This window comes from Aquarana catesbeiana, linkage group LG11 (genome assembly GCF_042186555.1).
Source record: "Aquarana catesbeiana isolate 2022-GZ linkage group LG11, ASM4218655v1, whole genome shotgun sequence".
NCBI lineage: Eukaryota > Metazoa > Chordata > Amphibia > Anura > Ranidae > Aquarana > Aquarana catesbeiana.
Window position 1 is genome coordinate 224,051,267 of NC_133334.1, and position 6,486 is coordinate 224,057,752.

Consider the following 6,486-nt stretch of genomic DNA (forward strand, 5'->3'; position numbering starts at 1 on the left):
CGGGCTGCACAGTGGCGCGGGCAGCACAGTGGTGTAGTGGTTAGCACTCTCACCTAGCAGCAATAGGGTTGCTGGTTCAAATCCCGACCACGACACTACCTGCCTGGAGTTTGCATGTTCTCCCTGTGTCTGCGTGGGTTTCCTCCGGGTACTCCGGTTTCCTCCCACACTCCAAAGACATGCTGGTAGGTTAAAAAGCGCCCTGAGGTGATTCAGTTTGCATAGGTAGCGCTATACAAGTCACTCATTCATTCCCTCCAGGGCGATGGGCAGCGGCTTCCGCCATGAGTCTCCTCCCTCCTCCTCCTAGGCCAATTGGAACGCTTCTCCTTTCGGCCAATCAGGAAACTGGTCTCAGACCCACCTGATTGATCAGGATGAGAATCAGTGTGACAATAGCGAATATTCATTCGCTATTGTCACACAACTGGGTGGGGGTGTTTTGTAGCCTATTAGAGCCTGGGCCCACCCTTTTTTGTAGCCCATTAGAGCCTCTGGCTCTAATCACGTGCTTCAAAAAAAAAAAAAAAAGACCCCCGATTGGAATCCATGCGTCCACATGTAGATTAGTGGGCCAGACGCATGGATGGGGGGCGGTGCCCATGCGCCCTGCATTACAGGCCCCCACTGCTGCAGTATTTACTCGATGCAAGCTCATCTTTTAGATGTTACCAAAAAATTGGGTAATTTATTAGGTTTGTGTGCCCTAAAATTAACTTTTAGTGTATTTTTTACTGAAATTTTACGTTTCCTAGACCTTACCTGTGGTAATATCGTGTGACATAAAAAATTGGAACTACCACTATTTTATTCTCTAGGGAGCCTGCTTTCAGAAAATATATAATATTCTGGGAGTTTTATGTAATCTTGAGGCCTAAAATGATTTCATAAGCATGTGTGCAAAAAAAACCCCCCAAAAACGACTCTGGCAGTGAAAGGGTTAAAGTGTATCTCTAGACAAAATCCTTTTTTAATTTCGGGTTGAGTAGGGAAGGGTTAAAACCCCTGGCAGGTTATTATTATATTTTTGTTTATTGTGTATCATTGGGAAAAATTTCCCTTCAGTTCTTGTCCCAGAGACCTAACAGGAAGTTAGAGGAAAATGAGGGGAATGCCCCTCTTTAACAGTTTTCCTCGAAACGTGTTCCCATTAGAAGATTTCCACTTACCTCTAGTTCTAGGGAGAACTCTACCATTTTGGATCTCCCCTCTTTTTTTTTTTTTTTCTCAATGACAGTGGTCCCCAGTACCGTATTGTGGACTCGATGTCCACTGGCACCCGCCGATTACACAGCACACAGGCAGAACGTCAATCTGCCTATGTAAACAAGGCAGATTGTCGTTCTGTCAGAAGGGAAGGCATTGATCCTGTGTTTCTGCAAAGTAGGAACACAGATCTTTGCTTTCCCCTAGTCAAAGCACCTCCCTCACAGTAAGTAAGCACAACCTAGGCACACAGTTAACCCTTTGATCGCCCCTGATGTTAACACCTTCCCAGCCAGTGTCAGTGCATATTTTTTAGCACTGATCCCTGTATTAGTGTCACTGGTCCCCAAAAAGTGTCAGTTAGGTGTCCGATTTGTCCGCCGCAATATCGCAGTCCTGCCATAAGTCGCTGATTGTTGCCAATACTAGTAAAAAAGTAATGAAATATTTGCCCTTACTCAAGATGGCCACAAGCAGATATGCTAGGGGTGTTTTTCAAAGTGATTTCTCAACAAAATAAAGCATGGAGACATGGATAGATGGGGGAGTTTGCTTCGAATATTAAAAATGTATTTAATAGCATTTTTGGTTTGTGGTGCTCAGATAAAGTGTAGTTCCACTTTAAGGACAAGAAAATAAGGTAACGTCCACAATAGGACATCGACGGAAAAGAAGAAAAAACCTGACAGAAGTTTTAGCCGCTCCCTACTACTTCCAAAAATTTAACATTTTCACTCGTGTAAGGGCACGTTCACATCATACACTCCCTGCATGCCGCGTTTGTGGGGGCACAGCAGCTCATTCATTTAAATGGATTGCTGCACCTGCATGTTTCATGCATCTGAAAACACAAGGCGTTTTAGATTTGTGAGGTGCCATTAGGAATTAATGGCACCCCTGTGCCTGCTAAAGAGCAACGCGTTTTGCCTGCGGGTGCCTGCTGTTGCGGAAACGTGGGATTTGCACGCATTCCTGCATTGCATAATTGTAAACCTGGCCCTAATAAAACTGTACATATCTTTTCTACTACTTAGCGTATCCAGGTAAATTATACTTTGTTTTTTTTTTCCAGGACCAATTGGGCTTTCCTTTGGTGGTAATGGTGGTAAATGTTAATGGATATCTCATGAGTGTTTTTTATTATTATCAAAAGAAAAACGACACAAATAATTAAATATATATATACCTGTATGTATATATATATATATATATATATATATATATATATATATATATAAATTTTTTTTTTTTTTAACTTTAGCTGTACATTTCTTGCCATTATGATAACTTACCCCAAATAAATTCTCCTACTCTTGAAAATTGCGGGGATACCACATAAATATATTATTTGTTCTTTATACCCGTACTAGGGCCCAAAAACAATAGTGCACCTTTTGTGTTTTCTTTTCTACCTAAAGTGCGCGGGCACTAAATAAAGAAACCGTTTTTTTTTAATATTACTTATCTGTCTCCTCCCCCCCTCCAGTGCCACATTTGGCAACTTTCAGGGGGGAGAGGGGTAACGGGTACCTGTTTTTGACAGGTACTGTTTCCCACTTCCGGGAGACCAGGCCGCGGCCTGGTCTCTCGGAAGTTGGGCCCCCTCCTCGCTACTGGACCAATTAGAGAGCGCAGCACACTTTGCGCATGTGCAGTAGGGAACCGGCTGTGAAGCTGAAAGGCTTCACTGCCGGATTCCCCTACCAGGAATAGCGGCGGCTGCACCATCAGCCGATCCGAAGATCGGCTGGGGTGCCGACATCGCCGGCTCCCTGGACAGGTAAGTGTCCATATAATTAAAGTTAGCAGCTGCAGTATTTGTAGTAGTATTTGACTTTAAATTTTTCGGGGGGGGGGGGGGGGGTGGGGTTTGACCTCCACTTTAAAATACACTGACCCTGATATTTGACCCTGATACTTACCTAGTTTTTTTTTTTTCACAGACTTTTATGTTTACATTTTTCTGCACTAGCAATAAGAGAAAAATACAATGTATCTTTTACTCTATTCAAGAGGATAAAGAACTCTTTCACACAGGTCCGCTTGTCAATTTTTTAGGCGGACCTGATTGGACCAACCATTGCCCTCTGTGAATGTCAACAGACATGTGTCCACTGATACCCGCCAACATCCGATCCTGTCAAGTTCAAACAGACGGATGGGAGACCCATTCCTCATCCATCTGGTAGATCGGATGGAAACAGACAGGCGGAGCGGACACAAACCTGTCATACGCCTGCTCAGCGGGGATTAGCAGACAGATTTCCTGCAGAGCAGGCAGATCCGCTGTCGGAGTTCACCCATCTGAAAGGGACCAAAGAGTATGGGGGTGGGCTGTACAGTTATTAAACACAGTGATAGCATAGCAGTTGTAATTGAGAGCTGGTCCTCCCTTGTCCTGACATTTAGTACAAGAACCAGAGCTGACGGTGGCAGATCAGTCTCTGTGCTGGGAGCACTCGCAGCACAAACACAGCTATTTACATATGCAGTCCCACAGAAGAAAACTTCCTTCAGTGGGGCCGCATATGTGCATATGCTCGGCGGCAAGGGGTAATGCTAAATTATCTTTAGCATTTAGGAGCTCATGCACTTAGACATACAGTGCCTTGAAAAAGTGTTCATACCCCTTGAAATGTTCCACATTTTGTCATGTTACAACCAAAAACATAAATGTATTTTATTGGGATTTTATGTGACAGACCAACACAAAGTGTTACATAACTGTGAAGTAGAAGGAAAATGATAAATTGTTTTCAATTTTTTTTTACAAATAAATATGTGAAAAGTGTGGCGTGCATTTGTATTCAGCCCCCTTTACTCTGATACCCCTAACTAAAGGCACCAATTGCCTTCATAAGTCACCTAATTAGTAAATAGAGTCCACCTGTGTGTAATTTAATCTCTGTATAAATACAGCTGTTCTGTGAAGCCCTCAGAGGTTTGTTAGGGAACCTTAGTGAACAAACAGCATCATGAAGGCCAAGGTACACACCAGACAGGTCAGGGATAAAGTTGTGAAGAAGTTTAAAGCATGGTTAGGTTATAAAAAAATATCCCAAGCTTTGAACGTCTCAGGGAGCACTGTTCAATCCATCAACCGAAAATGGAAAAAGTATGGCACAACTGCAAACCTACCAAGACATGGCCGTCCACCTAAACAGACAGGCCGGGCAAGGAGAACATTAATCAGAGAAGCATCCAAGAGGCCCATGGTAACTCTGGAGGAGCTGCAGAGATCCACAGCTCAGGTGGGAGAATCTGTCCACAGGACAACTATCAGTCGTACACTACACAAATCTGGCCTATGGAAGAGTGACAAGAAGAAAGCCATTGTTGAAAAACAATAAGAATTCCCATTTGCAGATTGCGAGAAGTCATGTGGGGGCACAGCAAACATGTGGAAGAAGGTGCTCTGGTCAGATGAGACCAAAATTAAACTTTGTAGCCTAAAAGCAAAATGCTATGAGTGGTAGAAAACTAATAATGCACATCACCCTAAACACACCACCCCCACCGTGAAACATGGTGATGGCAGCATCATGTTGAAGGGATGCTTCTCTTCAGCAGGAAAAGGGAAGCTGGTCAGAGTTGATGGGAAGATTGATGGAGCCAAATACAGGGCAATCTTAGAAGAAAACCTGTTAGAGTCTGCAAAAGACTTGATACTGGGGCGGAGGTTCACCTTCCAGCAGGATAACGACCCTATGTCTTCTGCTGAGATGTTTTCCATTTCTGATGCTCCTTTAACCCAATATAGCTTGTTGGGGAACAGAGCTAGAGGTCATCAGGACAGTACTGGATGGCATTGTCTCTAGCCATCCAGGCATAAGGCAGGGTCATGGACTGTGTACATGGCAGCCAATATTATCATAGGCGCCCCTTTAAGGCTTCATGTACACGGGACGTTTTTACAACCTCTCCTGAAAGATCTAACTTGACAAATAGTAACCGACGTTTAAAACATTCGTTTTGCCGCGTTTGCGCTTAGAAGCGTTTAAAACATTTTTTTTTTTTTCAAAATAGCCAAAAGTGAAAAACGCCTGTAAACGAAACGTGGCTAAATGCGAGCTACTGCATTTAGATGCGTTTAGACACGTTTGACACTTAAAATGCCTGTAAACTCAGCTTCTGAACGCATGTTTTTGCGTTCCAAAAAATGCCTCTGAACTCAACTGCCTAGAAACGACTGTAAATGACCCTGTGTACATGGACAGATAAAATAATATAAAGGAGAGTTCAGGAGCAGTTGAAAAAAATGCCCATTTGCTCCAAAACGTCTGTTTAGCAGCAGTAGTGTACATGAGGCCTAAATATACAGCCAGAGTTACAATGGAATGGTTTAGATCAAAGCATATTCATGTGTTAGAATGGCCCAGTAAAAGTCCAGACCTAAATCCAATTGAGAATCTGTGGCAAGACTTGAAAATTGCTGTTCACAGATGTTCTCCATCCCATCTGACAGAGCTTGAGCTATTTTACAAAGAAGAATGGGCAAAAATGTCTCTCTCTAGATGTGCAAAGCTGGTAGAGACATCCCCAAAAAGACTTGGAGCTGTAATTGCAGCGAAAGGTGGTTCTACAAAGTATTGACTCAGAGGGGCTGAATACAAATGTACACCACGCTTTTCACATATTTATTTGTAAAAAACGCTGAAAAACATTTATCAGTTTCCTTCCACTTCACAATTATGTGCCACTTTGTGTTGGTCTATCACATAAAATCCCAATAAAATACATTTTTGGTTGTAACATGACAAAATGTGAAAAATTTTCAATGGGTATGAATACTTTTCCAAGGCACTGTATTTATTTGCAGGCGTATGGGTGTACAGCATAAAATATGCCTGTATTTTCTTTGCCCTGGAGCCCCAGCTGCTGCCAAATTCTGTTTATAGGAATGAATTACAAAATACACTGTAAATGGGTGTACGCCTGTAAACACCTGAGCTTGGCGTTTTCAGGCAGAAAATCACGCAATTTTACAGCGATTTTGCTGCGTTTTTTGCGGCGGTTTGTACCGCGATTTTGCGGCGTTTTTTTACCATGATTTGCCGCAATTTTGTGCAGGGCAAAAGGCCACCAATGTAAAAAGCAGAAAAACGCCCAAATCTGCCCGATTCACGTGACAAAAAAGGGTCCAGAACTTGTTTGAGCTTCAGGTGTAGGGCTTCAGGCATTTTGGAGTGGAGATGTGAACCATCTCCATAGAGAATAATTGATTTTTTCCCCTCCAGCGTTTTGTAGCTTCAGGCTTCAAGCTACAAAATGCTCAGGTGT